The 27,851-nt window shown below is 37.5% G+C and overlaps 1 pseudogene; it reads right to left on the bottom strand.

Annotated features, from left to right (window-relative positions):
• Positions 1-8,297: 8,297 nt before the first annotated feature.
• Positions 8,298-8,429, bottom strand: LOC136327441 (small nucleolar RNA SNORA57; annotated as a pseudogene).
• Positions 8,430-27,851: the final 19,422 nt, after the last annotated feature.

Genomic DNA, 27,851 nt, shown 5'->3' on the forward strand with positions numbered 1-27,851 from the left:
AGGTGTTTATTTTCTTCTTTGCAACACTCAGCTATTTTTCATAGATTTGATATATAATGCTATAGAATTAAAATTATTTTCCAAATGTTATAAAACTACTTGTTTGTAGTGTGTTTTAAACTTTCCAGTTGCTCTTTTTAATTTCTTTTGCTATTAGTGTCCAAAGTGATGCATTCTGTTCAGTTAATAATAGTTTTTCATCATTTCATATGTACTGAGAAGAATATAATTTCTTAACTGTTAAATATGTTTAATTTTTTTTGTTATATTCTGTGTGATTTTTTCAGATTAGTTTTTTACATTTCACTAATTCTGTTCTGTTAGGTCTCGTGTATTTTAATTTACCCATTGAGCTTTAATTTAAAATTTTTTTATTTTTATTGCTACAAATTCTCTTTTGTTCTTTTCTTAAATTTTTTATTGACTCCAGAGAGAGAGAGAGAGAGAGAGAGAGAGAGAGAAAGAGAAATGGGGAGAGATAGAGAGAAATGGGGAGAGAACATCAACCTGCTGTTCTCCTTATCCATGCATTCATTGGTTGATTATTTTATGTGCCCTGACTGGGAATGGAACCTTTGGCATATGGGGATGATGTTTCAACCAACTAAACTACCCAGCCAGGTCTTGCTTATATTTGCAGTTACTTTTTTTCCATATATATGTGTGTGTGTGTGTGTGTGTGTGTGTGTATTACATGTTTTGTACTCCTTTTTGATATTATAATTATATATTATCTTAGAATTTTAATAATATTGTCTGCTGTTTCTGATGATCCTCATACATAGTGCCTGACAAGAAAGAATTCACTTTTACTTCTGAAATATATCGCTGCAGGCTACCAACTGTGAACACCACAATTTTATTAATTTTTAAAAAATTTTCTGTACTTTGGAGGAAATACAAATACATACCTCAAACTTCCAGAAGACCAGTACTATAGATTTTAATTCTCGGGAACTCTCTTTTTTTCGTGTTGCTGATGAACATAGACTTGTTTCCTTGTCATTTCCTTATGGAGATAAATAGATTTTTTTTCAGCCCTTAGAACAATATATTTTTCTCCAATCTTCCTTTCACTGTTAGCAGTATTCTAGCTAGGGTGCCAGGTTTGTATGGAAACCTGAGTTCTTGGTCCTTGCATAGTCCTAAGGTGGGTTTTGTTGTTGTTTTTTTGTTTTTTTTGTTTTTAATTCTGAGTGGCTTTTATAGTCCCAGGTTCTTGGTTTCTGCGATTTACAAAGGCCATAGGCGCAGATATTGCTTCAGTTCTATTGATGATTCTGGTTTCCTGTCTTTTCTTTCATTTTGGACCCTGGGGATATTTTCCTTTCCTTTCATGTAAACTCAGCTGTGCATCTGAAAGACTGTTTGTTATATTTTAGAGTACTTCTAAGCTTTAATGGAGGAAAGAATATATTTTTAGTCTGCCACAGTACTACAGAAAGAAAACCTCTAGACTAACATCTATTTCTATGAATAAAATCACAACAAAACCCACAAAACTTCCAGCCTAATAGGTACCCCCTCTTTACAAATAAATAACTTGTTAATTCATTACATTTGCCTTATTACTTTTTTTCTCTATCTGAAATCAAGGATAAGCTACTATTAGCATATTATAAATTTACTTTCTGAGGAAATAATCACCTCCGATAATCTGTTTACATATTATTTTGATGATTGACTCTCTGATTACCTTAACCTGTTTGCTATATTTCTGAGATAATTCTACTCTAACATTCACCAAGATATGTGATATACAGATCTAATTTGAGTCATACCCTGAAAATCAATTAATCAAATTTATTACTTGATTTATTTATAATCATTTATATAACTACAATTGGTCTATGCAGTGTTTTCCATAAGCTGATAATAATGCAGCAGTATCTCATTAGATTTCTTTTTATTGATTTTAATTTATTGTCTTTATATAGATTTTAGTATCCCCCCAATTATGCCTAATATTTAATAAATGAATAAAACTAAGACAAGCAATGTTACAAATACAAGAATTAAATTTATTTCTCATGCTTATATTTTTAAAGACCACTGGTACAATTACATCTATTTCTTTGATGTTAGACAGTTTATTCAATGTGACAAAGTACTTGAAGTGAAACTTCTACTCTTCAGGCATATAAAGATTTTACTGGACACAGCTATTTTTTCTAGCCTTTTATCTACTTACTAGATTATAAACATGCATGGAGCTATTATATCTATCAACTGATCCACTAGGATTGTTTACACTAGAAATCTAGAGGTTCATTGATCTGGAGGTGTATTATTGATTCAAAAGCAAATTGTTTCATTTTATTGGAGTAGGGAGCAATATCAAGTGTAGTAAAAAAAATTCAAATATATAAAATTATAAAGAGTCACCCAAATATTATAGAGAAGAGGCAAAATGAAGTAATTATAGAAAGTTTGAAATCTTGTACTTGAAGTAATGAGGCAAAAAAAAGCAGTTTAGACAAGTAGAGTTAATTAAGCCTTCAGTTACTGCAAGAGTAAGTAGTAATGGCTTTTAGTTGTCTTAGCAATTGGACTACTCACTGTTTAAAGGATAACATAATGAGAATACTAACAAAACTGAGGAATAAAGTCGTTTCCACCACTTAGGGCAAGCATCGGCAAACCATGACTCAGGAGACAAATCCCCCCTGCTGCCTGTTTCTGTAAATAAGGGCCTGTTGGAACATAGCCTCTCCCAGTCATTTAGGTGTTGTCTCTTAAGGCAATCAAACTAAAAATGGCAGCGTTGTAATGCTGTGACAGAAACCATCTGGCTTGCAGATTTGTAAAACAGTTATTATTTAGCCCTTTACAGAAAGAAAGTTTATCAACTTCTGGCTTAAAAAAATGTCTATGGGCGAGTGTGGGAGAATTGTTACCTTCAGACAAAGAAGTTATGTATGAAGGAGATAAATTGTACTGGTTGGATCCAGAGATGATTAAACAACCACCAACATTTCTTGAAGTTATTACTGATTTAAAAAATACACAGTTTTGTGTATTCTGTCCATCAACATCATTGTCATGAAGGAAGGGCGCACTTCTTCAGGCTGGGGAATAGAAAGCGGGGCTGGTAAGGGGGCAGTGAAAACCGGACTTGAATGCTGGTTCATAAGCTGGTATCAAGTTCTATGAGCTGGGCCAATTTAAACTGACTTTCTCATATGAAACATTTTTGCATGTTCTCCAGAACTCTGCCTTCACTGGGGCCATCTTATCTAAATTTCTTTTGATACATGTTCTATCAGATTGTTTTTAGTATTTCTATGGTCAGTAGGTATCTAGCATAGTTTATTTTCCTCCTGTTTGTATAGGACCAATATAGCCTGTGATGCTGTGCTTATTTGCATAACTTCAACTGGTCTATGCACTGTTTTCTGTAACTGAATAATAATACAGCAGCAACTTTTACTTATCTTCTGCCCTCACATCAGCTATCTCTGGCTTTTGAAATTTTCCCAATGGGATTTAGGAGACAAATGTTTCCTGAGTTTATCCTACAGAAGTCATTCTTTCTTCCTAGGCTTTTGGTTGTTGAGCCAATATCCCTACCCCTTAATCTTCCAGAAGTAGGGTGCATAGGATGGCTAACAAGAATGAAATCCTTATTTTAAAAAAAATACCGTCTTACTCTTAATTATCTTATAACCTTGGTAGATGTTAGGAGTTAAGAGTAACTAGTTCTCGGGGAACAATTTTTAAACTTTCAAGGATCTGTCTCTGATAAGTGACAGATCACATTCTGCTGGCTCAGACTAAACCGAATGAGTCCCAGGTAAACATATCATGTCACTGACTTAACTGTGTGACAGAACATGCATCAATCCAGACTGCCAGCATATTGCCAGTGTTGCTGCTGATTTTTGTAAGTTAGAAACTACCTTCTGACAAAGCTATATTATTCTTGGAAAATTACCTATAATTGTGAGGATTTAATGAGATAATACATGTGAAAGCTATTTTTAAAATGTCTAGCATGGAAAAGAGATGCAATAAATGCAAGTTCTTTACATTAAACCACATAATGATCAATGTACCAAACTATTTTATCAGAAGTCTCAAATTTATAATTTGCAAGCTGAATTCCCTTCATCATGATAACTAGCTGAAACTTGGTACCAGTAACCCCCTTTGATAAGACTTCTACTCTCCAGTTCTCCATAGTTCCACCAACAGGTTTCACACATTTTTGCTATGTGGCCAGCCCAGCTATACATTTACATTGGAAAACTTTGTCCTATAAAGTAAGATTCAAAATTACTTTTCTCTCTAGTCACTAATAAAATTGCCACAGCAATGTACTTAAATATATAGCTTGGATCCCTGAAATCACCAGCTACAGCCTGCTCCTGGCTGCATCTGGCCTTATTTCTTACCTCTCCTCTCTCTCTTACTCAGCTCTTTCCACATTGACCTCTACTATTTCTGAACACAGAATGTGAGAACCATCTCAGGACTTCTCAAATGCTAGTCCCTCTGAATAGAACACACTTTTCTCAAACATATGGCTAGTTTGTTCCAACACTTCTTTTTTTTCCCCCACACTTCTTTAGGTTCATGCTGAAACAGAAGCATCACCTTCACAGAGAGGCTTCTCTAACCACACTGTGTAAAAGAGTTCTCTCAGCGTTTCCTGTCAAGATGGCAGCATAGGTAAACTCCATATTAGTATCCTCCAATAACTACATCAAAATTACAACTAAACTACAGAACAACTATCATTCAGAACTGCCTGAAATCTAGCTGAACAGAAGTCCCATAACAAAGGATGTAAAGTAGAAGCCACATCAAGACTGGTAAGAGAGGAGGAGATACAGACCAGGCTAGTCTCCACTCCCAACTCTGAGTTCCAACTTAGGGGCAGCAGCTTGAAGGGCACCAGGGACCTATGGGGAAACTGAATTATCTGGCATCAAGTGACAGTGTGAGAGCAACTTCCTCTCAGACAGAACCACTGGCAGAGAGGCCATTATTTCTTTGCCTGGACCTCTGCCCACAGAGCCGGCAGGCAGGTGCCATATCTGAGTCTCCATTAACCTGACTCACACTGTCCTGCCCTGGTGATTAACTAAGAGTCTGCCATACCCAACATTCAGTCCCTACCCAAACTATTTTCAGTAGCTTTTCCATACAAATAACCTGAACTTTCCATACAAATACTTTGAACTTTCTGAAAATTTCTCAAACAAGCAACATCTGGCCTTGGTATACTCTGTACCACTCACTAAATGGCCTGAGGCTCGGCACTAGCAGCAGCCAGCTTTGGTTCACAGCTTGGCTTCATGTAAGCACCTCTGTGCCCAGCACAAGTAGCATCTCACTTTGTAGCTCATGTCCAGGCAAGGCACAGGGTGTGGCTGACCTTGGTTTGCTCCTCCTAGGAGGCCCCATGGCCAGAGCACATGGTAGACAACCTCAGACCATATTAAAGCACCATCCAACTTCCTTGACGAGAGGCATACTTAAAGAGAAGACTCAGGAGAAACCAGAGTCCTGCTGAAGTAAGTCCTGCTCCATAGGGTCAACTCCTGCATGACTGATCTCTACAGTGATCACAGTCAGTTCTTCCCTGCCAATTGTCCTGGGAGTAAATCCCTCCCATTGAGGTGCCAATAGCAATCAGGCTCAACTACAATAGGAGGGTATGCACAGCCCACATGGGGGGCACACCTGGAGTACCCAGCTTGGGTGAATGTGTAGACTGTGTCACTGAGCCCTATAGGACATCTACTACATAAGGCTAGACTACCAAGTCTGAGAGACATAGCAGTTCTACCTAACAAACACAGGAATGTAACCAAAATATGAAGACAAAGAAATGTATCCCAAGACACAAAACAGAACAGAACTTCAAAAAAACAACTAAACAAAATAGAGACAAGCAATCTACTAGAAGCAGAGTTCAAAACACTGTATATAAGTATACTCAATAAGCTAAGTGCAAAGAGGTAGGAAATATAAAAACAGAGATACAAAAACATTAAAACAAAATCCCTGGCCAGTTGGCTCAGTAGATAACAGCATTGTTGCAGCATATGAACATTCTGGGTTCAATTCCTAGCCAGGACACACAAGAGAAGTGACCGTCTGCTTTTCTCTCCCTCCTCCTCCCCCTTCTCTCCCTCTTTCCCTCCCACAGCCAGTGGCAAAATTGGTTCAAGCATCAGTCCAGGTGCTAAGGATAGCTCAGTTGGTCTGAGCACATCAGCCTCAGGCACTAAAAATAGCTCGGTTGGTATGAGCATTGGCCCAAGACAGGGTTTGCTGTGTAGATTCCAGTTGGAGTGCATGCGGGAGTCTGTCTGTCTATCTCCCATCCTCTCACTTAAAAAATAAAAAAGAAAGAAAACATAAAAAGAGCCAGCCAGAAATGAAGAATATGCTAACTTAATTAAAGAATACATTACAGGGAATCAACAGCAGAATAGATGAAACAGAGAATCAAATCAGAGATTTGGAAGATAAGGAAGCAGAAAACACCCAATTAGAACTGCAAAAATTAATAAATAAATAAGAATAAATAAATAAGAGGTTAATATAAGGCGCCTCCTCTGGGACATCATCAAGTATAACAACATTCACATCATGGAGGTGCCAGAAGAAGAGAGAGAGCAAGGAATTGAAAAACTTTTTCAATTTGAAAAATTAATGACATAAAACTTTCCTAACTCAGTGAAGTGAATAGACATACACGACGTGAAGGTACAGAGTCCCATACAAGACAAACCTAAAGAGGCCCACACCAAGACACATCAGTATTAAAATGCCAAATTTTAAAGACAAAGAGAGAATCTTAAAATTAGCAAAAGAGAAGCGGGTACTAGTAGTTACCTACAAGGAAACTCCCAAAACTGTCAGCTGATTTCTCAACAGAAAATTTTCAGGCCAGATTAGATTGGCAAGAAATATTCAAAGAGATGAAAAGCGAGGGCCTGCAACCAAGATTAGTCTAACCAGCAAAGCTATCATTTAAAATCAAAAGACAAATAAAGAGTTCCCCAGACAAGAACAAGTTAAAATAGTTCATCACCACCAAACCAGTATTACAAGATATTTTAAAGAGTCTTCTTTAAAATGTGAGGGGAGTTGGGGAAATAGGTGGAAAAGGTGAAGGGATTAAGAAGTAAAAATTGGTAGTTAAAGAACAGTCACAAAAATGCAAAGTACAGCATAGGGAATATAGTCAGTAATACTTTAATAACTATGTATGGTGTCAGATTTATCAGGATCATTACTTAGTAAATCACATAATGCCTAATCCCTGGTCTGTACTTTTGAAATTTATATAATAATATATGGCAGCTGTAGTTGAGAAATAAAAAAAATTATTTAAAGAAAAACATGATTATTTAATCATCATAATTATAACAGTAAAAAGAATATTAATAACATTTAAATTCAGTGATAATTTAAAAAGATGTCTAAATGTTTTCACTTGTCAATATCTAACTAGAAAGCAGAGAAATTGATTTGTTGGGACACTTAGTCTTAGGAGTGATGGAAGGGTCAGATAAAATTTAAACTAGCATTGCTTTTTCAAGTTAATGTCTGACAATGTGAGAAGTGGATTTCATCAGATTAAGAACAGCTCACAGAGACTGTACAATTACAATTAGCAGAAGCATACACTTTGAATAAGCTTTTGTTCTTCTAAGGATACAGCAGTGAAGTTATCCAAGCCTTCCACGTATCACTCATGGGACGTCTTAGACATCCATATGGCCACACTGTCCTGGCTGTGCTCTGTGCAGATAATTCTTACCCTCTGCACAAGTCATTGACTGTATTTCATCAGTGGGTTTTATTACTGTAAAGAAAAACCTTTCATTTCTCCATGATCTGACAGTAAAATTATTTAAAAGTACTTAAAACCAAAGCCATGACAAAAAACCAATGTATTGTGTATGTATCATTTTTATGCTTGGAACCAGTTTTATTATTTTTGGAACTATTACAAGACTTCTGTTAAACATATTGAATGTTAAGAGGGAACAGACTCTTGGCAAATGTGGAAAACCTGTTAGCTCAGCTAAAAATCACCATGGAGGCAGAGAAACTTGTGTTCCTACACTCCCCCATGCCCAGCCCTGCCCCAACTTCTCTAACTGCTGAAAACACAGACAGAGGAGGTGCCTTGAAGAAAAATACGACTGTTACTTTGTTGTCTTTTTTTTTAAAATATTTATACACAAAAGACCATACAATGATGCTTCTCCAATAACTTTACTTATAATGTAGTAGTGTGCAACATAGAATTACTTTTCTTTCTTTCTGTCAAATCCTGGCACTTTAGGATAGAGTCAAGGTCTGGTAACCTTGGGCACAGAAGACTGAGGGGTCCAAAGCCCTTTCCCCCTGTCTCTCTGCATCATCCAGACCAGGCCTCATGCCTGACCCTCAGCATACAGAGGATGGTAGAGTAACTTTCCTTCAGACAAATCTGATGTGAGGAAAGTAATATCTTTAAAATGAATAAATAAATAGGTCTTTTTACTGTTCTCTATTCAAATACCCAGTTTTGTTTCTTCATAGCAGCTATTACTACTTTATCTTCTATCTATCTATCTATCTATCTATCTATCTATCTATCTATCTATCTATCATCATCTATCATCTATTTATCTATTTACCTATCTATCTATCATCATCATCATCTTTTTATTGTTGTCTATGGCCTTTGAAAGGATTTAAGCTCTACAAAAATAAGTTATGGACACTACCTGGGATAGTGCATGAAACCTACTAACCACTCATTAGAAATAGGTTATTATTCCAATAAAAAATGGGAAGAGGACATGAACAGACACTTCTCCCAGAAAGAAATACAAATGGCCAACAGATATATGAAAAGATGCTCATCTTCATTAGTTATTAGAGAAATGCAAATCAAAACTGCAATGAGATACCACCTCATACCTGTTAGATTAGCTATTATTAACAAGACAGGTAATAGCAAATGTTGGAGAGGCTGTAGAGAAAAAGGAACTCTCATTCACTGTTGGTGGGAATGTAAAGTAGTACAACAATTCTGGAAGAAAGTATGGTGATTCCTCAAAAAACTGAAAATAGAACTACCTTATGACCCAGCAATCCCTCTACTGGGTATATACCCCCAAAACTCAGAAACATTGATACATAAAGACACATGCAGCCCCATGTTCATTGCAGCATTGTTCACAGTGGCCAAGACATGGAAACAACCAAAAAGCCCTTCAATAGAAGACTGGATAAAGAAGATGTGGTACATATACACTATGCAATACTACTCAGCCATAAGAAATGATGACATTGGATTATTTACAACAAAATGGTGGGATCTTGATAATATTATACAAAGTGAAATAAGTAAATCAGAAAAAAACAAGAACTGCATTATTCCATACATAGGTGAGACATAAAAAATGAGACTAAGAGACATAAACAAGAGTGTGGTGGTTACGGGGGGGGGGGGGGAGGAGAAAGGGGAGGGGGAGGGACACAAAGAAAACTAGATAGAGGGTGATGGAGGACAATCTAACTTTGGGTGATGGGTATGCAACATAATTGATTGACAAGATAACCTGGACATGTTTTCTTTGAACATATGTGCCCTGATTTATTGATGTCACCCCATTAAAATTAATAAAAAATTTAAAAAATTGGTTATTATTGTTGTTTATTGAGATATAATTGACATATACCATTTTAGTATTAGGCATACAACATAATGTTTGAATAGATGTGTATACTGTAAAATGACCACCAGCATAAGTCTAGTTAATATCCATCACAACATGTATTTAGAATTTTATTGTAATGAAAATTTAAGACTAATTTTTTAGCAACTTTCAAATCTATAATAAATTATTATTAACTATAATCACCATGCTGTATATTATATCCCCAAGTCTTACTTATTTTATAACTGGAAATTTGCATCTTTTGACCATTTTCACCCATTTCATCTCCCCCCACCTCAAGCAACCACCAATTTGTTCTCTGTATCTATGAACTTGTCTTTGTTTGCTTGTTTTTTTAAGATTCCATATATAAATGAGATTATATGTCTGATGTCTGATACTTCATTAGCACAATACTTTCAAGGTCCATCATGTTATCACAAATGGCAAGATTTCATTCTTTTTCATGGATCAATTATATATATATATAAACACACACACACACATACACTTACATACACAAGTACATTCAAAATTTTCTTTATCTATTTGTCCATCAAGGGATACTTAATTGTTTTATTTGTTGATTAACCAGAAGTAAGAATACTTTAGTGAATAATACAGAGCCAATGTTAGAGTTTATGGTAGCTGTGATGGGGTGGCAGTGATAAATTGTGATTCATGAGTCCATGGTTAAGTCAGGTGAATTCAAAAGGTGAGCCTTGGACTGTTCCCTTCTTAACTTTTTTTGGATTTTGTAAGTTTTCCTCTTCTTTTTTTAAATTTTTATTTATGATTTTAATTTGTGTTTACATAGATTCAAGTGTTCCACCGAATATATCTCCCCCACCCCCTTACACCCCTCAGCTCCCCCATGCCCCCTTCCCCCAATACCTTCCCCCCTTCCCTCCAGGATTTGCTGTTCTGTTCTGTATAATGCTCTGTTATGTATATATAATTTCATTAATCTCTTTCCCTTCTCTGATCCCATCTTCTCTTCTATTTTCTCTCTTATCACTTTCCCTTCTTAACTTTTAATGAGGTCTAAAGTAAGACAAAGTTGAAACCTTTTGGTTTCTGTGATGACTAATTTTATATATTCACTTGGCTGGGACACAGTGCTCAGATATTTTGTCAAGAATTATTCTAGATGTTTTTGTGAGACTGTTTTATGGATGAGATTAACATTTAAATTGGTGACATTCAGTAAAGCAGATTGCCCTCTGTAATATGGATAGGGTTCACCAATTAGCTGAACACTATAATAGAACAAAGAATTCTCTTTTCCCAATAAGAAGGAATTCTTCCAGCACACTGCCTTTGGACTTGAACTTCATATTGGTTGTTTCCTGGGCCTCCAGCCTGCAAGACTGCTCTGTAAATTTTGGACACATACACACACATAAACACACACACACACACACACATACACATCTATTGGATCTGTTGATTCTGTTTCTCTGGAGAACTTTGACCAATATCAATATAGCTTCCAAGGTGTGGCTGTCAACTTAAATTCCTATAACTAACATTTAAGCCTAAAAGTGAATATATTTATACTCTGTAGCTCTTGTGAGACTTAACTTGTTTCAAAGTTGACCTGCTGATGATAAAACAAGTTAAAGGGGAAGAAATAATATAAGTATCAAACTATTTAATAAAAATAAATCTATCTATCCAAACAGATAAAAATCTGACTTTTCAAAAAAACCTATTTTTTGTCTTAAACAATTTTTCAATAATATAGGAATAATAGCACATGCACATCAGTATTATATATTACCTGGTCTAGGACTCTGGTCCTAATTTGGCCTTATTAGTTTGCCATGCAGAAGAAAAGAAGAGAGGCAAGTGCCTCCTCCAGTTGAAGACAGCATCGGCAGGAATCTAGGTGCTGAAGAAGATCAAGGTCACGGAAGCCCTGGGAAGCAAGATGGCTTGATCTGAACAGTGAATGCTGGGTTAATTTATCCATCTCCTTTCATTCTCAGAGGAGGTAGAAATGTGCAAGATGAATATCTTCCCTAAAGGTCTAGGGTTCTTAGTGCTCCTCATCCCATCCAGGCAGGCAGTTGGCAGTGCAAAGAGAAAGAAGCACATGGGTTTACCTAATCAATATCTCAAATTCTCATCAGTTACATGAAATAGTTTCTCCTTTCTTGAGGATAAGCTAGTAAAAAAAAATACCCTCTTCCACAGAACATACATGGGTGAAAATATAAATAAGAAGGAAACGAGCAAGTTCTAAAACATGGAAATTTACCATATTTACAAGGGGAAAAAAAGACATTAAGTTGTTGGGAGGTAAAGGATGAAACAGAACCTTGTGCCTGAAAAAATGATTAATAGTTAGGAATAGTTGTTGAAAGGTTAAGGACAATGAATAAAGGTAATTTGGGGTGATTATATATCTAAATGTTATGACCTATGTAGGGTCATAATACTTTTTAATTTCTGCAACCACTAGGTAAGTTATAAATAATTCTGTAACATGATACTTAGCATGGCATTTATTTAGAGGAATCAAATTTTTTCATTGACTTTATTACAGTGACACTAGTTAGCATAATTATACTTGTTTCAGGTGCCCAATTCTACAACACATCTCTGTACACTGTATTGTGTGTTCACTCCACCAAGCCAAGTCTTCATCTATGACCATTTATCCCCTAATACACTCCTCCACCTCCCCTCCACCAGCAATCACCACAGTGTTGTCCACGAGATTTTTTGGGTACTTTCTGTCCTTCTTTGCTCTATCCCTCCTCCTCCCTTGCTAAGCCCTTACCCCCATTTGGCATATCGGCCCATGACAGAGAAAATGATTGTGCTAACATGAAGTTAAACTCAAGGTTTTCAAGAATCATATTTATATTCTAACTTTCCACAAATTTTTATTACTAACCCTTTGTGTAGTGAGGTTTTATTCATGCTCACTGACCCCCAGAAGTGAATTAAAAAAAAAAATTAGTTCCAGTTACAGTTTTATTAACTTAAAATCGTGTTTGTTTAATAACTAATTTATGGAAACAGGAAGAACATATATTTGCCTTTTTTAATGTTGCCTTACATATTTTTAAAATAAAAACTTTTGTACGATTGTACTCTGGATGTTCAGGAGGCACAGGGACATACATGAATGTTCACACTACTCAAACAGTTAATATTAGTGAGATTCTTAATCCTGTTTTCTCCTTTCCAGAAATCCCTAGTTTATCCCTGTGTGCTCACATATAGATTAAGAGGTGGCTGCTGCTTCAGAAATCTTTGCCTGACTTTTCATACTCACAGAACACTTTCTTCTTAAATCAACTAGAATATAAGTATTCCCTATTTCCCCCAACTGGAAAATGTTATTGTCCATTTTTGGACTCAGAATTTAGCAATGTCTCTTACATATAGTAATTAACTAACAAACAACTATTGAATAAATAAGGGAATGAATGTCAATCAAGTCATTGGGAAAACAAAAGAAAACATGCTACCATTGTTGTATTTTGACTCTAGTTTGGGTTACTAGACTTACAGAAGTCAAATTCATAGTGCAGAATAAATAAAGTATGAATTGAACATAGAGATTCTAGATCAAAATTAATAAAATAGGACTCTGGTTAGTCAGGGAAGACTCCCCAAGGGAAACCAATTTCAAAGCTAATCTTAGAGAATTCAACAGGCATGGAATAGAAACAGATGCAAGAGTGCCCAGCTTTGAGAATAAGAACATTCAAGGCTAAAGGAGAATGAGGAGTAAATCTTAAAGCCCATTTCTATTAAAAAAAAAAAATCATGCGGAGAAAAGCAAGCCAATCTATTCAAATGGACTGAAGAGGGACAATTTGCTGGTGCAATAGAGGCAAGGATCAGTTTGAGAGGACCACTGGGGATACCAGGCTGAAGGGTTTAGATTTAATATGGTAGGCACCAGGGCGCTCTTGCCTAAGGGTCCTTGAGCAGGAATGACATGATGAAAATGGTGCTTGAAGAATATTATGTTTGCAGCAGGGGGTCAACGGACTAATACTATAAAGGGGACCATTTTTACACCTACCACATTCACCAAATCATTACTCTGCTGCCCTAACATGCCTCAGTGATTACAAAAGACTATTTTTGAAAGGCCTTGCACTTTTGTGGCATATTTCATTCACACTCTTTGCCAGAGGATTTCTTGTCCCTTTCTCTCTTCTTATCTTTGTACTTTAACAAATGCCCTGCCCCTGGCTGAGACAGGAACCACAGTCATTTGTTTTCTGCTGCCTGTGGCAGATTGATGAAAACAGTTGCATTTTAAGCTACTTGTCCTTGTTTCCTTGACAGTGACTTTAGCTGTGACGGGGGCATTCACCTTAGGGGTGAGGAAACAATTCTTACCTTATGCTTTCTCAGCTCAGACCTTCTCCTCAGCAGGGAGAAAGCAAATCACGTACATGATTTGAAGCTATTTTGTGATTTATCCACTGGGTATTGACCTATAATCAAGTGAACTTTGCTTAAAACCTCCGAATGGATTTTTAACTGCTGCTGTGGGGCGAAGGGAGACACTTTCTTGCAGCCACCTTCTGAAAAATAAACCCTTTAAAAAAAGAAGAAGAAGACTGTCCTAAAGCCTAAGGAGTGTGTGGCATCCTTAACCTTTAACGGGCTTGTATCCAGTTTCAAAAAGAAAGCCAAATATCATCTTTCTTGAAAACATGATAAACACAACAAACTCCGTGAATTCAGTTTTTTTGAAATTTATGTCACAGACTTAAACATCAGTGTGATTTTATAAATGAAGACTCAAAAATATATAAACATATTTTTGGTACCTGCCCACTGCAATTTTCCTAGAGAATTTGAAGTAGAGATATTTTAAGAAACTCACACCTGATTGTAGATTAAGTTATCTGATAACGATAGATATAATTCTGCTTTACTAACTACTTATTTGTTTGAAAATTGATGATACATATTGATAAATTTAATGGTTATCATTTTTATTAATAAATTTTCAATGAGAATACATGTCATCATATTCTGTTCTCCAAAGTAATGGTTGATTGCCTTTTAGGATTATACCAATCCAACACTCTTTGATCTCATGTTAAATTTTTTCTCTCTCTGCCTGTTGGGATGTGATCTCTATTTTCTGGTTTTGCTCACTCTTATTGTTAAAGATGTCTGCTGCTCACATGATGATGCTCTCACGTGATACAGCTAATTGCCTTTCATGCTTGGGAAGGGGCTTGGTTATGTTAATGTGTGCAGGAGGAGGGGCTTTTTCGCCAAAATAGTTTTAAAAGGAGGAGCTAGGAGGCCATTTTTGAAGAGAGACCACATTGTTGTAGAGAAGGAGAGGCCACGTGGTTGAAGAGGGAGGTAGCCAAAAATGGTGGAGTGCTGAAGGAGAAGCCAGTTTGTGCAGGAGAAGGAGATGAGGAACAGAGGTGAATAAAACTAGTGAGGGCCTTTGATTCTCAGAAAACTCAGACGTATCAATAGATTTGTGAGTGTTGAATGAGTGGGTTTTGGTGCCTGTGTGTTTGTTTTTCACTTGCCAGACGAGTGTGAGGCTAGAAATAAAAGAAAATGGCCCACCAGTTCTTGGCTGAATTGTTTCATTACTGTCTGTCCGAATCCAATGCGAACCTGCAAAAGCCAGGCGGCTGTGATAGCGGCTGCAGCTACTAGACTTGCGCTGCCAAAAAAAACCCCACAAAAAAAAAACCTAACTGAATTAAAAACAAATTTTTTGAACTTAAGAATTTTTTTTTAGCTCCTTGGCTGTTTGGCTCAGTGGTAGAATGTTAATCTGGTGTGTGGATGTCCTGGGTTCGATTCCTGATCAGGGCATACTGGAGAAGCACCCATCTGCTTTTCTGACACACCCCTTCTCCTCCTACAGCCATGGCTTGATCATTTGAGTGAGCAGGCTCCAGGTGCTAAGTATGGCTTTTTGGCCTCTGCCTTAGGTGCTAAAAAGTAGATTGGTTGCTGAGCAATGGAACAACGAGCCCAGATGTGCAGAGCATTGCCTTTAGGGAGCTTGCCGGGTGGATTCCAGTCTGGCAGATGCGGGAGTCTGTTTCTCTGCCTCCCCTACTCTCACTTAATAATAAAAATAATAATAATAAATTAAAAAAATTTTTAAAGAATATTTTGCTGCTTCGAGGATGAAATTTTTCTGGTATGTCATATTACAAGGTTGATTATGAGGGCCACTGAGAAGGGCACAGATACTTTACAGCAAGATGTTTCTGGGCAGACTGACAGAGGCTGTCAGGTAGAGGGTGCCGTGTGGAAGGGGGCCTGGCAGGCAGTGGATGGAGAGGAAACCTGCTAGGATAGTGGAAGTGACAATTATGTAATCCAGGGTGTGACTGCCTTTCTACATTGTCAGTGGTCAATTTTGTGATCAGCTGAGTGACTGGCTATACCACAGGCTAAATGGGAACTTAAAAGCAGAGAGACTACTCATAGAAGGAACACCTCATTCTTAACATTGTTAAAAGAAACTGTTTGTGTCCAGGAGTTCTGGTCACAGGCATAAGAACTGGCATGGAGCCTGACCTGTGGTGGCGCAGTGGATAAAGCGTCGACCTGGAAATGCTGAGGTCGCCGGGTTCGAAACCCTGGGCTTGCCTGGTCAAGGCACATATGGGAGTTGATGCTTCCATCTCCTCCCCCCTTCTCTCTCTCTCTCTCTCTCTCTCTCTCTCTCTCTCTTCCTCTCCTCTCTAAAAATGAATAAATAAAATAAAAAATAAAAATTGTAAAAAAAAAAAAAAGAACTGGCATGGAATCTTGGAAATAATAATAATAGGTAACAATTAGTGCTTACTATCTGCTAGATAGTGTTCTAATGGCTTCACATGGGTTATAACTCAATTCTTATAACCAACCTATGAGATAAATATTTTATCAGCATCAGTTGTGTTTTGTTTTGTTTTAGATGAGGAAGCAGCAGTAGAGAAAAATTAAGTAATTTGCCCTAAAACAACTTTTAAGAAATGGATAAGAACATGAAACTAAAAATTATAATAACATCTAAACGTTAAAAATAATTATATATGTGTGTATGTTTATGCATGTATGAGAATCAAAATAGGATAATATTTTAAATATACACTGGTACCTTGAGAAACAAACAGACTAACATATGAGTTTTTTTAAGATAAGAGCTGTGACTCGGTTCATATTTTTGTTCTGAGCGAAATTCCGAGATACAAGTTGTGATTCCGGAAGCTGCCACTAATTGGCACATTGGCGCATGGGTCCAGTATCTGCAGTTTGATATACAAGTTGACTGACTTATGAGCTTGGTTACAGAATGAATTAAATTCGTATCTCAAGGTACCACTGTATTAGCAAAGGAAAAAAAATTAAGATAAATTTGTATACATGATGATGACACTTATGTACAAAATACCTATAGTTAACACATAAAAAGATATATAGTCTCTTGTGAAGTAGCAAACATCTTCGCTGAATTGTTTTCTTCTGTTGGGTACAAAGTGGACCTTTAAGGGATGCACTTGGATAATAAGCTGAGGAGACTTTCCATCCAAGTGTTGAAGATGTAGTCTATTTGCTTCTTTCCGCTTATAGTAAATGTGAGAGAAAAGAGATACATTTAAAAAGCAATTGTTAAACAGAACAAACAAGAACTTGATGATTTAGAAAATTAACAGTCTATCCAGAGAGTTTGACCACAGTGAGATACCACTATGAATTTACTAGCATTGCTAGTAAACTAAAAAGACTGACCACACAAAAAGTTGGTGAGGATGTGAATGAACTGGAAATTCATAAACTATTAGTGGGAATATAAAATGTAACCACTTTGAAAAGCCATTTGAAAAATTTCACTTAAAGAGCTATACATAACACCTTACATATGATCTAGCCCTCCCACTTCTAGATATTTACTCGACAATAAAAAGCACAAGTAAATAAAATAGAGACAAGACAATAAAAAGCACAAGTCCATATAAGGACTTATACATGAATGTTCAGAGCACCTTTATTTGTAATAGTCCAAAATTTGAAATAAGGCAGATGTCTATCAATAGATGAATAGAGAAATTGATTATTGTATATCCATATAAAGGACTCCTACTTGACATTAAAAAAAAAACAAAAAAAAACTTTTAGACATAGATTAATCTAAGAATAATTATACTGAGTAAAAGGAAGCAAAGAGCATACATCTGTATCATTTCACTTGTATAAAAATATATAAACAAGAACTGAGGTGACAAAAGCTAATAGCTGGATGCTTGGAGATGGGCAGCAGTAGACAAGAATTATAAATGAGTAAGAAAAATGTTTCAAGATGATAGATTTATTTTCTTGATAATTTCACAGATACATACAAATGTATAAATTTATCAATCTGTAAATTTTAAATATATGTAGTGTCCTATATATCAGTTATACTCAATAAAACTATGAAAAATACATAATAATTTCTTCATCTTGTTAAACATTTTAAAAAATATTTTGTTTTAACGTATAGTATATTATCACATAGATAAATCATAATTTATATAACTATTCTAGCTATTTAAAAACTATTTAATATTTAATCTTCTGTTTTCATTAACATAATGAAAAACAAAATACAAAGGTATTTGCTTTTCATATTTAGAGAAAATAGCAGTTGTTTTACAAAAATATAAAAAAATAGCTATATGTTCTTTGTTCTTCTTTCTTGATAAATTTTTAAAATTTTTGTTAGTCCTGGTTAAAAATTGTAGGGAATCACCTATCTGATCTTGGACCCTCTATAACAGGGGTCCCCAAACTTTTTACACAGGGGGCCAGTTCACTGTCCCTCAGACCATTGGAGGGCCAGACTATAAAAAAAACTATGAACAAATCCCTATGCACACTGCACAGATCTTATTTTAAAGTAAAAAAAAACAAAATGGGAACAAATACAATATTTAAAATAAAGAACAAGTAAATTTAAATCAACCAACTGACCAGTATTTCAATGGGAACTATGCTCCTCTCACTGACCACTAATGAAAGAGGTGCCCCTTCCGGAAGTGCGGCGGGGCCGGATAAATGGCCTCAGGGGGCCACATGTGGCCTACGGGCTGTAGTTTGGGGACCCCTGATCTATAAACTGGACTGGGAACTTTAGTTAAAAAGCCCTGAGTGTGAATGGCACGTGAATGTGATCCTTGCTGCAACACAGAGAAGCAGGTTTCTTGGATGCAAACACCAAGAATCTGTGTGAATGAGTAACCTTTGTGCAAACACAATGGAACACATGTGAATGGACTTTAGGATATAAGTCTAGAGGTGTATAGATTGCTCCTCCCTTTGTGCTTGTTAATTAGCAAAAGAAAAAGAATTTACTGACCCTAGCCCTTTTTCTATATCAACAAGAAGTATATCAGTTCTTCTTATCACCTCTTCTCCCTCCCTGCAGTTCTGTTACCTTTGTTCCACTTTTGATCAATAAAAGCTCTGGGAGAAGGAGAGTCAGGAGGTTAGTCTCTCATGACTGCCTCTCCCTCTTCTCTTGACAACAGTCTGTGTCTTGAGCAGTTTTTCCACCTGACACTGGTAGTTCTCAGCAGACTGGTGGACTACAAAAAGTAAAGCTTAATTATGGGTAGTAAAGATTGCTAGTACAAAATTAGGTCTATGTTCTGGCTTCCTCCTTTAAAAACTATACTTCTAGCCTGGCCAGGCAGTGGTGAAGTGAAGAGAGCATCAAACTGGGACACAGAGGACCCAGTTTCGAAGCCCCGAGATCACTGGCTTGAGTGTAGGCTCATCCAGATTAGGTGGAGGTTCACCAGCTTGAGTGCAGGGTTGCTGGCTTGAGCATGGGATCATAGACATGATCCCATGGCCTCTGGCTTGAGCCCAAGGTCACTGGCTTGGGCCCAAGGTTGCTGGCTTGAGCAAGAGGTCACTCCCTCTGCTGTAGCCCTCCCCCCCCCCCCAGTCAAGACACATATGAGAAAGCAATCAATGAATAAGTAAGCAGACTAAGGAGCCTCAATGAAGAATTGATGCGTTTCATCTCTCTCCCTTCCTGTCTGCCTGTCCCTATCTGTCCCTCTCTCTGTCTCTCTCTCTGTCTCTGTCACACACACATAAAAAACAAACTATATTTCTAAATGTTCTCTAAATATTAAGTGAGACCACATGATTAGGTTTTGTGGCCCATCGATTGCCACATATAAAGCAATGTATACCATTATCACACCTGGTCCACAAGCATCTCCTAATGTGATCCTCCAAGTTATCTTTCCTAGTCTGCTGCCTGGATACAATGTAACTTCTGGAGGACAGGCAAGCCTCACGGGATGATGCAGCTATAACTATAAAGAACCCAGATCCCTAAATGACTGCAGGGAGCATTGCCTTTCCTCTTCTAATTCACAATCATCTATGCACAGTGTGGGAGACGGGCTGTAGGCTGGCAGGGTCATTGTAGCCTAAGGCTTGGTTTGGGACTGAGCCTTTCCCACTCTCTTAATACTAAGATCTCTTAATACTAAGATCTTTTTATACTAAGATCTTTTCAACACTAAGCTTTTCTCCACAGCCTTGGCTGTTGCATGATGTAGGGTGGTGTACTCTTAGGAGGAATCCAATTTATGCCATAGGTGAGTGGCTTTGCAGCAGAGACTTCGCTATTTGTATATTGGATTAAAGGCTTTAATTGTCTATGCTATATAATAAAGCAAAGACTGGGGGCTTGCTCTCTTATATTGCCATCAGCATTGAAGAGGCCTCCTGATCCCATCCTCTTTTCTTGGTGAGTCTATTTTCTTAATTTCCCACATTCTTCCTCAAGACCCAGAATTACTAGCCGCACTGGTTTATGGCAACACAGGAAAGAAATTGCCAGTTTATTCTGTTGTCAGTGAGATTTTGGGATGGTTTGTTATAGCAGTTAGCATATGGTGACTAAATATACTTACAGAGTCTGTATTAAATTGTAAATGAGTGTATGTTTAAAAATAAATGAGGCTGTCCTTAAAGAGAATTACATAGCAAGTCATAGACAAATGAAATACATTTTTATTCTGCTTTTCTAATTCACTTCAAGTATTGGCTGCTGCTTCTTATTTCAGTGAAATAGAAAGATATGATGTACATGTGGCTGGATAGGAGGATAGGGTGATATGAGTGCATCTGATAAGCAATAATGCTGATTTTATAGATGTCAGGGGTAATAGGAATGTATCTGATAAGAAATCATGTTCATTTTGTAAATGTTGGGAAAACAACAGTTTAAACTTACTTGTAAAACTAAAATAAACAGTTTGGTGCATTTGTTGAGATGATACAAGTCAGCTTAAACATGTTTAAAGTTATTTAAATTTTTACAATTTAAGTATTGGTCATTTTTATTGAGCTGGTTAGATTTTATTTTATTTTTACTGCCCATGAAAAATACTAACTCCAGTGAATCCTACTTACAAAATTTTATAACTGCCCTTTTAAAGGACTATGACATTCTCAGATATATATTGTCACTTTTGCATTTCAAGTAACTTGGTTGTTATTTCTCACTTTCCACAGGAATATACAGTTTAAATGTTGAGTCCTTACTATTTGTAGCTTGTTTTTACTGGTTGCTAATGCTGCATAACACTCCAGTTCCTGTACTGAGGCCATGCATTACCCTGAAAGGTCCTGAGTCATAGGTACCCCCATAGGGATAGAAACTGAGCCACTTAGACCTTTTAGTATTCGAATGCTTAAACGCACAACTCAGAGTAGTTTGAGACCTGGTCTGGGATTCACCAAAGAATTTTACTGTAGAAATCAGTTCAGGTACGCACAGGAGTAATTGCTATCTTAAAAAAAGAGAAAGAGCCTGACCGGGCGGTGGCGCAGTAGATAGAGCGTCGGACTGGGATGCGGAAGGACCCAGGTTCAAGACCCCGAGGTCGCCAGCTTGAGCATGGGCTCATCTGGTTTGAGCAAAAATTCACCAGCTTGGACCCAAGGTCACTGGCTCAAGCAAGGGGTTACTCGGTCTGCTGAAGGCCCATGGTGAAGGCACATATGAGAGAGCAATCAATGAACAACTAAGGTGTTGCAATGTGCAACGAAAAACTAACGATAGATGCTTCTCATCTCTCTGTTCCTGTCTGTCTGTCCCTGTCTATCCCTCACTCTGACTCTCTCTGTCTTTGTAAAAAAAATAAAATTAAAAATTAAAAAAAAATCTTTAAAAAAAAAAAGAAAGAAAGAAAGAGCACTACCTCTGTAGTTAAATGTAAGTTGGAGGCTTATTGTGCCATTTACTTGCATGTAAATTTGGAGTATGTTACTTATCTGGGCCTCTTCAATTTCTGATCTATAAAATGTCAATAATAATTTATCAAGGGTTTATAAAATTTAACTGATTTATACATTTTTTTCATTATTTTTTAGTAAAACTGTTTTATAAATATAGTTATGGAGGACAAGCAGTAGGTGTTCAGAGGGGATCCAAATGCCCTTCTGTAGACACTGAATGAGTCCTCTAGACCCTTCTTCTTCTCTAGTAGCCAAGGGTCTCCCAGGTCAGAGATATGGTGTGAATCATCCGTTCAGACCCAGTTTGGAACTCAGGCATTAGCATTAGGAACCAAGTCAAAACTAGCATTGTTCTAGTAGAATCTGCCCCACAGATGTGCTACGTTGGATGTGCATAACTTAAAAACATATACAGTACTGAGTAGCATTGAATTTGAAATATTAATATGAAAATTACTATAAAATAAAATTTGAATGCTCCTGCTATGTTAGGTATATGTTCTTCCTGTTCAGAATATCAATTGTATCAAACATGACCAACTTTGCATATTTTTATTACCTTCTTGTCCCCTAGACATATGTGGGTTTGTTGTTCCTGTTACCGTTATCGTACCTGCACTACACAACTCAATTGCAATCAGCCCAACTCTGACAATGAACATGAATATTTTAGTGGAGTCAGGAGATAGGACTGAAGGAGAAAACTAGTCTGGATTATTTTCACTACAGGATATATTTGTTCATTGGTACAGATTTTACATAGCAAACATTATTTTTAATATTTAAAATAAAAGTTATGCTTGGAACTTAAATTCATATTAGTCCAAATAGCAATGAGCAAAGAAATTGTGCTTGAGTTACTTTATATGTTTGCTTGTTTATTTGCAGAAAGTTCATATTGCCACTGTCTGCTTGAGGAACAACTTGGCAATAACTAACAAAATTTTAAATGAGTATAGTCTCTGACTAAAAAATTTGTCTCACAAATTATACACACCTATGCACAAAGATATTCCTATAAGAATGTGCAATGTAGCATCATTACTAAATATGAAAAAAAAATTGCATACAACTTAAGAGCCCATTAGTAGTTGTATGGTAAAGATAATTATTCTACATTGTATTATGTAATATTATACATGGCTGTTAATAATAATAAGAAAGATGTACATGTACTAAAAATGATAAATTTCCCATTATATACAGTATTGTGAAGGGTAAAGAGCAAATTCCAATATGAACAAATATATACATTTTTGTTGCTTATAAAATGTCTAAAAATATACATATAAAACATTCATAGTAATTTACTTTTTAATATTTATTGTATACTTTCTCTGCATATTTTTTTACAATAAGCATATATTATAACTCTAATTATAAGGGGAAAAATCACCAAAAACAAAAAGAACAAGGTAATTATTCCACCATAAATTATTGACTTTTGACCTATTTAATTCAAATATCTTTACATATTTATTGAACAACTACTATGTCCAATAAAGAGTCCTACTCTTACCTGACCAGGCAGTGGCACAGTGGATAGAGTGTCAGACTGGGATGCGGAGGACCCAGGTTCGAAACCCTGAGGTTACCAGCTTAAGGGAGGGCTCATCTGGTTTGAGCAAGGCTCAATTCTCAAGCCAGCTTGAGCCCAAGGTCACTGGCTTGAGAAAGGGGTCATAGGCTCGGCTGTAGCCCCCCTCCCCCAGTCAAGGCACATATGAAAAAGCAAATCAATGAATAACTAAAGTGCTACAATGAAGAATTGATGCTTCTCGTCTTGCTCCCTTCCTGTCTGTCCCTCTCTCTGTCTCTCTCTGTCACACACACACAAAAAAAGAGTGCTACTCTTGTGGACTTGCATTCTGGTGCTTAAGCTTGAGTTTGGATTTTTCTTTTCTTGGTCTGGAAGAAGTTCAACTGTAGTCCTGTTACTTCTGCTTGCTATTCTCTCATTAATTTCTAATACTGTCATTTCACAAAATAGTTTATTGAAATCATGTCTACAAAAATGTCTTCAGGTAGCAATCAGTGGACAACTAAAGTGCTACAACTATGAGTTGTTACTTCTCATCTCTCTTTCTTCCTGTCTCTCTCTTGCTAAAAAAAAAAAAGAAAAAAGAAAAAAAGAAAAGAAAGAAAGAAAGAAAAATATGCCTTTCAGGTTTTTTTCAAATTTCTTTAAATAAAGATTTCTTCAAAACTTGCCCTTGGCTCTCATCTTCTACTTAAGTCTCTTCTTTCTCAATTCCATGATTCAAAATACCTCTGTGGTATTCACCTCTAGCCCTTACCTTATATGCCAAAGTCAGGCTCACCTAAATACTCATTATTAAACATATAAAAGATATCTGTCACCTTAAACACGTGTTCAAAACTAAACTTTTTTTGTGTGTGTGACAGAGATAGAGACAAAGTGGGGGATGGATAGGGACAGACAGGAAGGGAGAGAGATGGGAAGCATTAACTCTTCATGGAGGCACCTTAGTTGTTCATTGTTTTCTTTCTCATACGTGCCTTGAGCAGAGGGCTACAGCAGACCAAGTAGCCTCTTGCTCAAGCCAGCAACCTTGGGTTTCAAGCCAGTGACCTTAGGGCTCAAGCCAGTGACTGTAGGGTCATGTCTATGATCCCATGCTCAAGCCTGTGATCTAGCACTCAAGCTGATGAGTCCGCGCTCAAGCCAGATAAGCCCGTGCTCAAGCCAGCGACTTTGGGGTTTCAAACCTGGGTCTTCTGTGTTCTAGTTTGATGCTCTATCCACTGTGACACTGCTTGGTCAGGCTAAACTTTTTTTTTTTGTATTTTTCTGAAGCTGGAAATGGGGAGAGACAGTCAGAGGGACTCCCGCATGCACCCGACCGGGATCCACCTGGCACGCCCACCAGGGGCGAAGCTCTGCCCACCAGGGGGCGATGCTCTGCCCATCCTGGGCATCGCTCTGCCGCGACCAGAGCCACTCTAGCGCCTGGGGCAGAGGCCAAGGAGCCATCCCCAGCACCTGGGCCATCTTTGCTCCAATGGAGCCTTGGCTGCGGGAGGGGAAGAGAGAGGCAGAGAGGAAGGAGGGGGTGGGGTTGGAGAAGCAAATGGGCGCTTCTCCTGTGTGCCCTGGCCGGGAATCGAACCCGGGTCCCCCACACGCCAGGCCGATGCTCTACTGCTGAGCCAACCAGCCAGGGCCCAGGCTAAACTTTTTATCTTACTTCAAAATATTCTTTTTGCTTTCCTCATGTTTGTTTGTTCTTTTTTTCACCAAATTCACAAAATCCAGGTTCAAAATTAGGAATCAACTTTCATCTTTTCCATCAGTTTTCAAAACCAGTCAGTTCTTCCTTTGAACTATTTACTGCTTATAGCCTCTCCCTATTGCCAACCTCACTGCCCTTAGCCAAGGCCCAGTTAGGTTCAATACTGGTCTCTTGCAACCCTTCTAAATCATTTTTCCAGTTACCTGTACCATTTTTTTTTCCCATTCACTACATGCTATCCATTGATATATCCAAGAACTCAAAATATACTGCTCATGGAAATTAGGGGATATTTCAAAATGAATATGAAGCAATAATAAAATATCCCCTAATTTTTTTGAGTAGTATAAAAACTTTCAGTAAGCTTCTGGTTTTTATAGGGCTATACTTAGATACTGATGAATTAAAGGCAAATGAATTATAACCCTAACATTTCAGAAATCTGAACATGTTTAATCCCTTTCCCCAGACCATTTAACACTGAGCTGATTTTTTCCTAAGTAGTCCCATTTCATTTTTTTTTTAATCAAATGAAAGGCAGAAAGGTGGAAAGACAGACTCCCGCATGTGCCCCAGCTGGGATCCACCCTGGTAGCTCCCATCTGGGGCTGATGTTCTGCTTATCTTGGGCCTCTGCTCTGCTGCTCAACAACTGAGCTATTTTAGTGCCTGAGGTAAGCCATCCTCAGAGCTTGGGGTCATTCCAGCACTGGCTGTTGGAGGGGAAGAGAGGGAATGGTTCAGAAGCAGATGGTCTCTTCTCCTGTGTGCCCTGACTAGGAGTTGAACCAAAGGACTTCTTCACACAGGGCGGACACTCTACCACTGAGCCAGCTGGCCAGGGCCAGTAGTCCCAATTCTTTTATAGGATATTCAAGGTCCACTCATTTAGCTATACAGAGCTTTCTTTCTTTCTTTCTTTCTTTCTTTCTTTCTTTCTTTCTTTCTTTCTTTCTTTTTTTCTTTCTTTCTTTCTTTTTTCTTTTTTTCCTCAAATGACCTTTATTTTCAAATTCAATGTTTGAAAATATTAGGAAGATAGTGTAAATAGAATCCACTACAAGACAGACATACAGACTTTCAGAAACAGCATGGCCAGATCTCCTCCTCACTCCCCACCAAACTCTCTCACTTTTACCCCCCCCCAATAAAACAACTGAGCCCACTTCATCAGCTGGTCCCCAGCTCAGCTTCACTGCTACCCTGAACATTCCTTTCATGTTTCAGACAAAAAGTTTACGTTGATTTTGTCCCTGGATCTGAGGGAGGGAAAACTCAAGATTAGAAACATAATTCACTACCTCTTAAGCCCTAGATGAGAAGAATTTTAATTTTAGATAAGATCAGGCTCCTCCTCTAAGAAAAAAACAAGGACCCGCACACTGCCCTGCAGGATCTTCCTCCGTTTAAATTAATCTGCCCGCCCACAGATATCCACACTTCATGCTTTCCCATTTTGATCATCGTAATGATCCTACTCTGTAAATATCCCTCATTTTATTTCCTGCAAGTCCAAGTCCTCAAATTCGGCTCAAGGCCTAGCAAATCTTTCCTGATTATTCAATTAAGTGTAATATTTTTTTCCACTGGCAACATCATTACTTTTTTTTTTTTGGTATTTTTCCAAAGAGAAAAGCCGGGTTGGGGGAGGAGGGGAAGGCAAACAGACTCCTGCATGCACCCGGAGCCATTCTAGCGCCTGAGCCAACCAACTAGAGTCATATGTCATTTATTGATAGTTTTTTTTCTAGATGAGAGAGAACTATGAAGAAAATTAAACCAAAGGCTTCATCTTAAGATGCATATTATATTCTAATTTAATACTGGTTAAGATGGTCTTCACATTACCTGATCAAAAGTCCATATAACAAAAATTGATTATAATTTTAATTGCATATTAGATAAATTAGGAGGTGATAGTTCAGATAATTAGAACTGCTAAGTATTTATAGAATTCTTTTTATTTTATTTTATTTTATTTATTTATTTATTTTTTCATTTTTCTGAAGCTGGAAACAGGGAGAGACAGTCAGACAGACTCCCGCATGCGCCCGACCGGGATCCACCCGGCACGCCCACCAGGGGCGACGCTCTGCCCACCAGGGGGCGATGCTCTGCCCATCCTGGGCATTGCCATGTTGCGACCAGAGCCACTCTAGCGCCTGGGGCAGAGGCCACAGAGCCATCCCCAGCGCCCGGGCCATCTTTGCTCCAATGGAGCCTTGGCTGCGGGAGGGGAAGAGAGAGACAGAGAGGGAAAGCGCGGCGGAGGGGTGGAGAAGCAAATGGGCGCTTCTCCTGTGTGCCCTGGCCGGGAATCGAACCCGGGTCCTCCGCACGCTAGGCCGACGCTCTACCGCTGAGCCAACTGGCCAGGGCAGTATTTATAGAATTCTTGATTGGGAAAATGTAAAATCCAAGACAAATGTTGGAGAGGAAGACAATAAATTCTTTTCTTGTTTAAGAAGCTATTTCAATATAATATATTTTCTAATAGAAACAATTTTTATTTATTTACTTTAAAAACATATTTGTACAGGCAAGGACTCTCCATAGAATGAGGTGTGAATCCTACCATATAGTAGCTGATTGTGAAATAGGAAAATAAGATTTGTATTTAAGTAACTAAAATATAATATAAATCTCATAAGTGCCCTCA

The sequence above is a fragment of the Saccopteryx bilineata genome, chromosome 2 (assembly GCF_036850765.1).
Source record: "Saccopteryx bilineata isolate mSacBil1 chromosome 2, mSacBil1_pri_phased_curated, whole genome shotgun sequence".
Classification (NCBI taxonomy): domain Eukaryota; kingdom Metazoa; phylum Chordata; class Mammalia; order Chiroptera; family Emballonuridae; genus Saccopteryx; species Saccopteryx bilineata.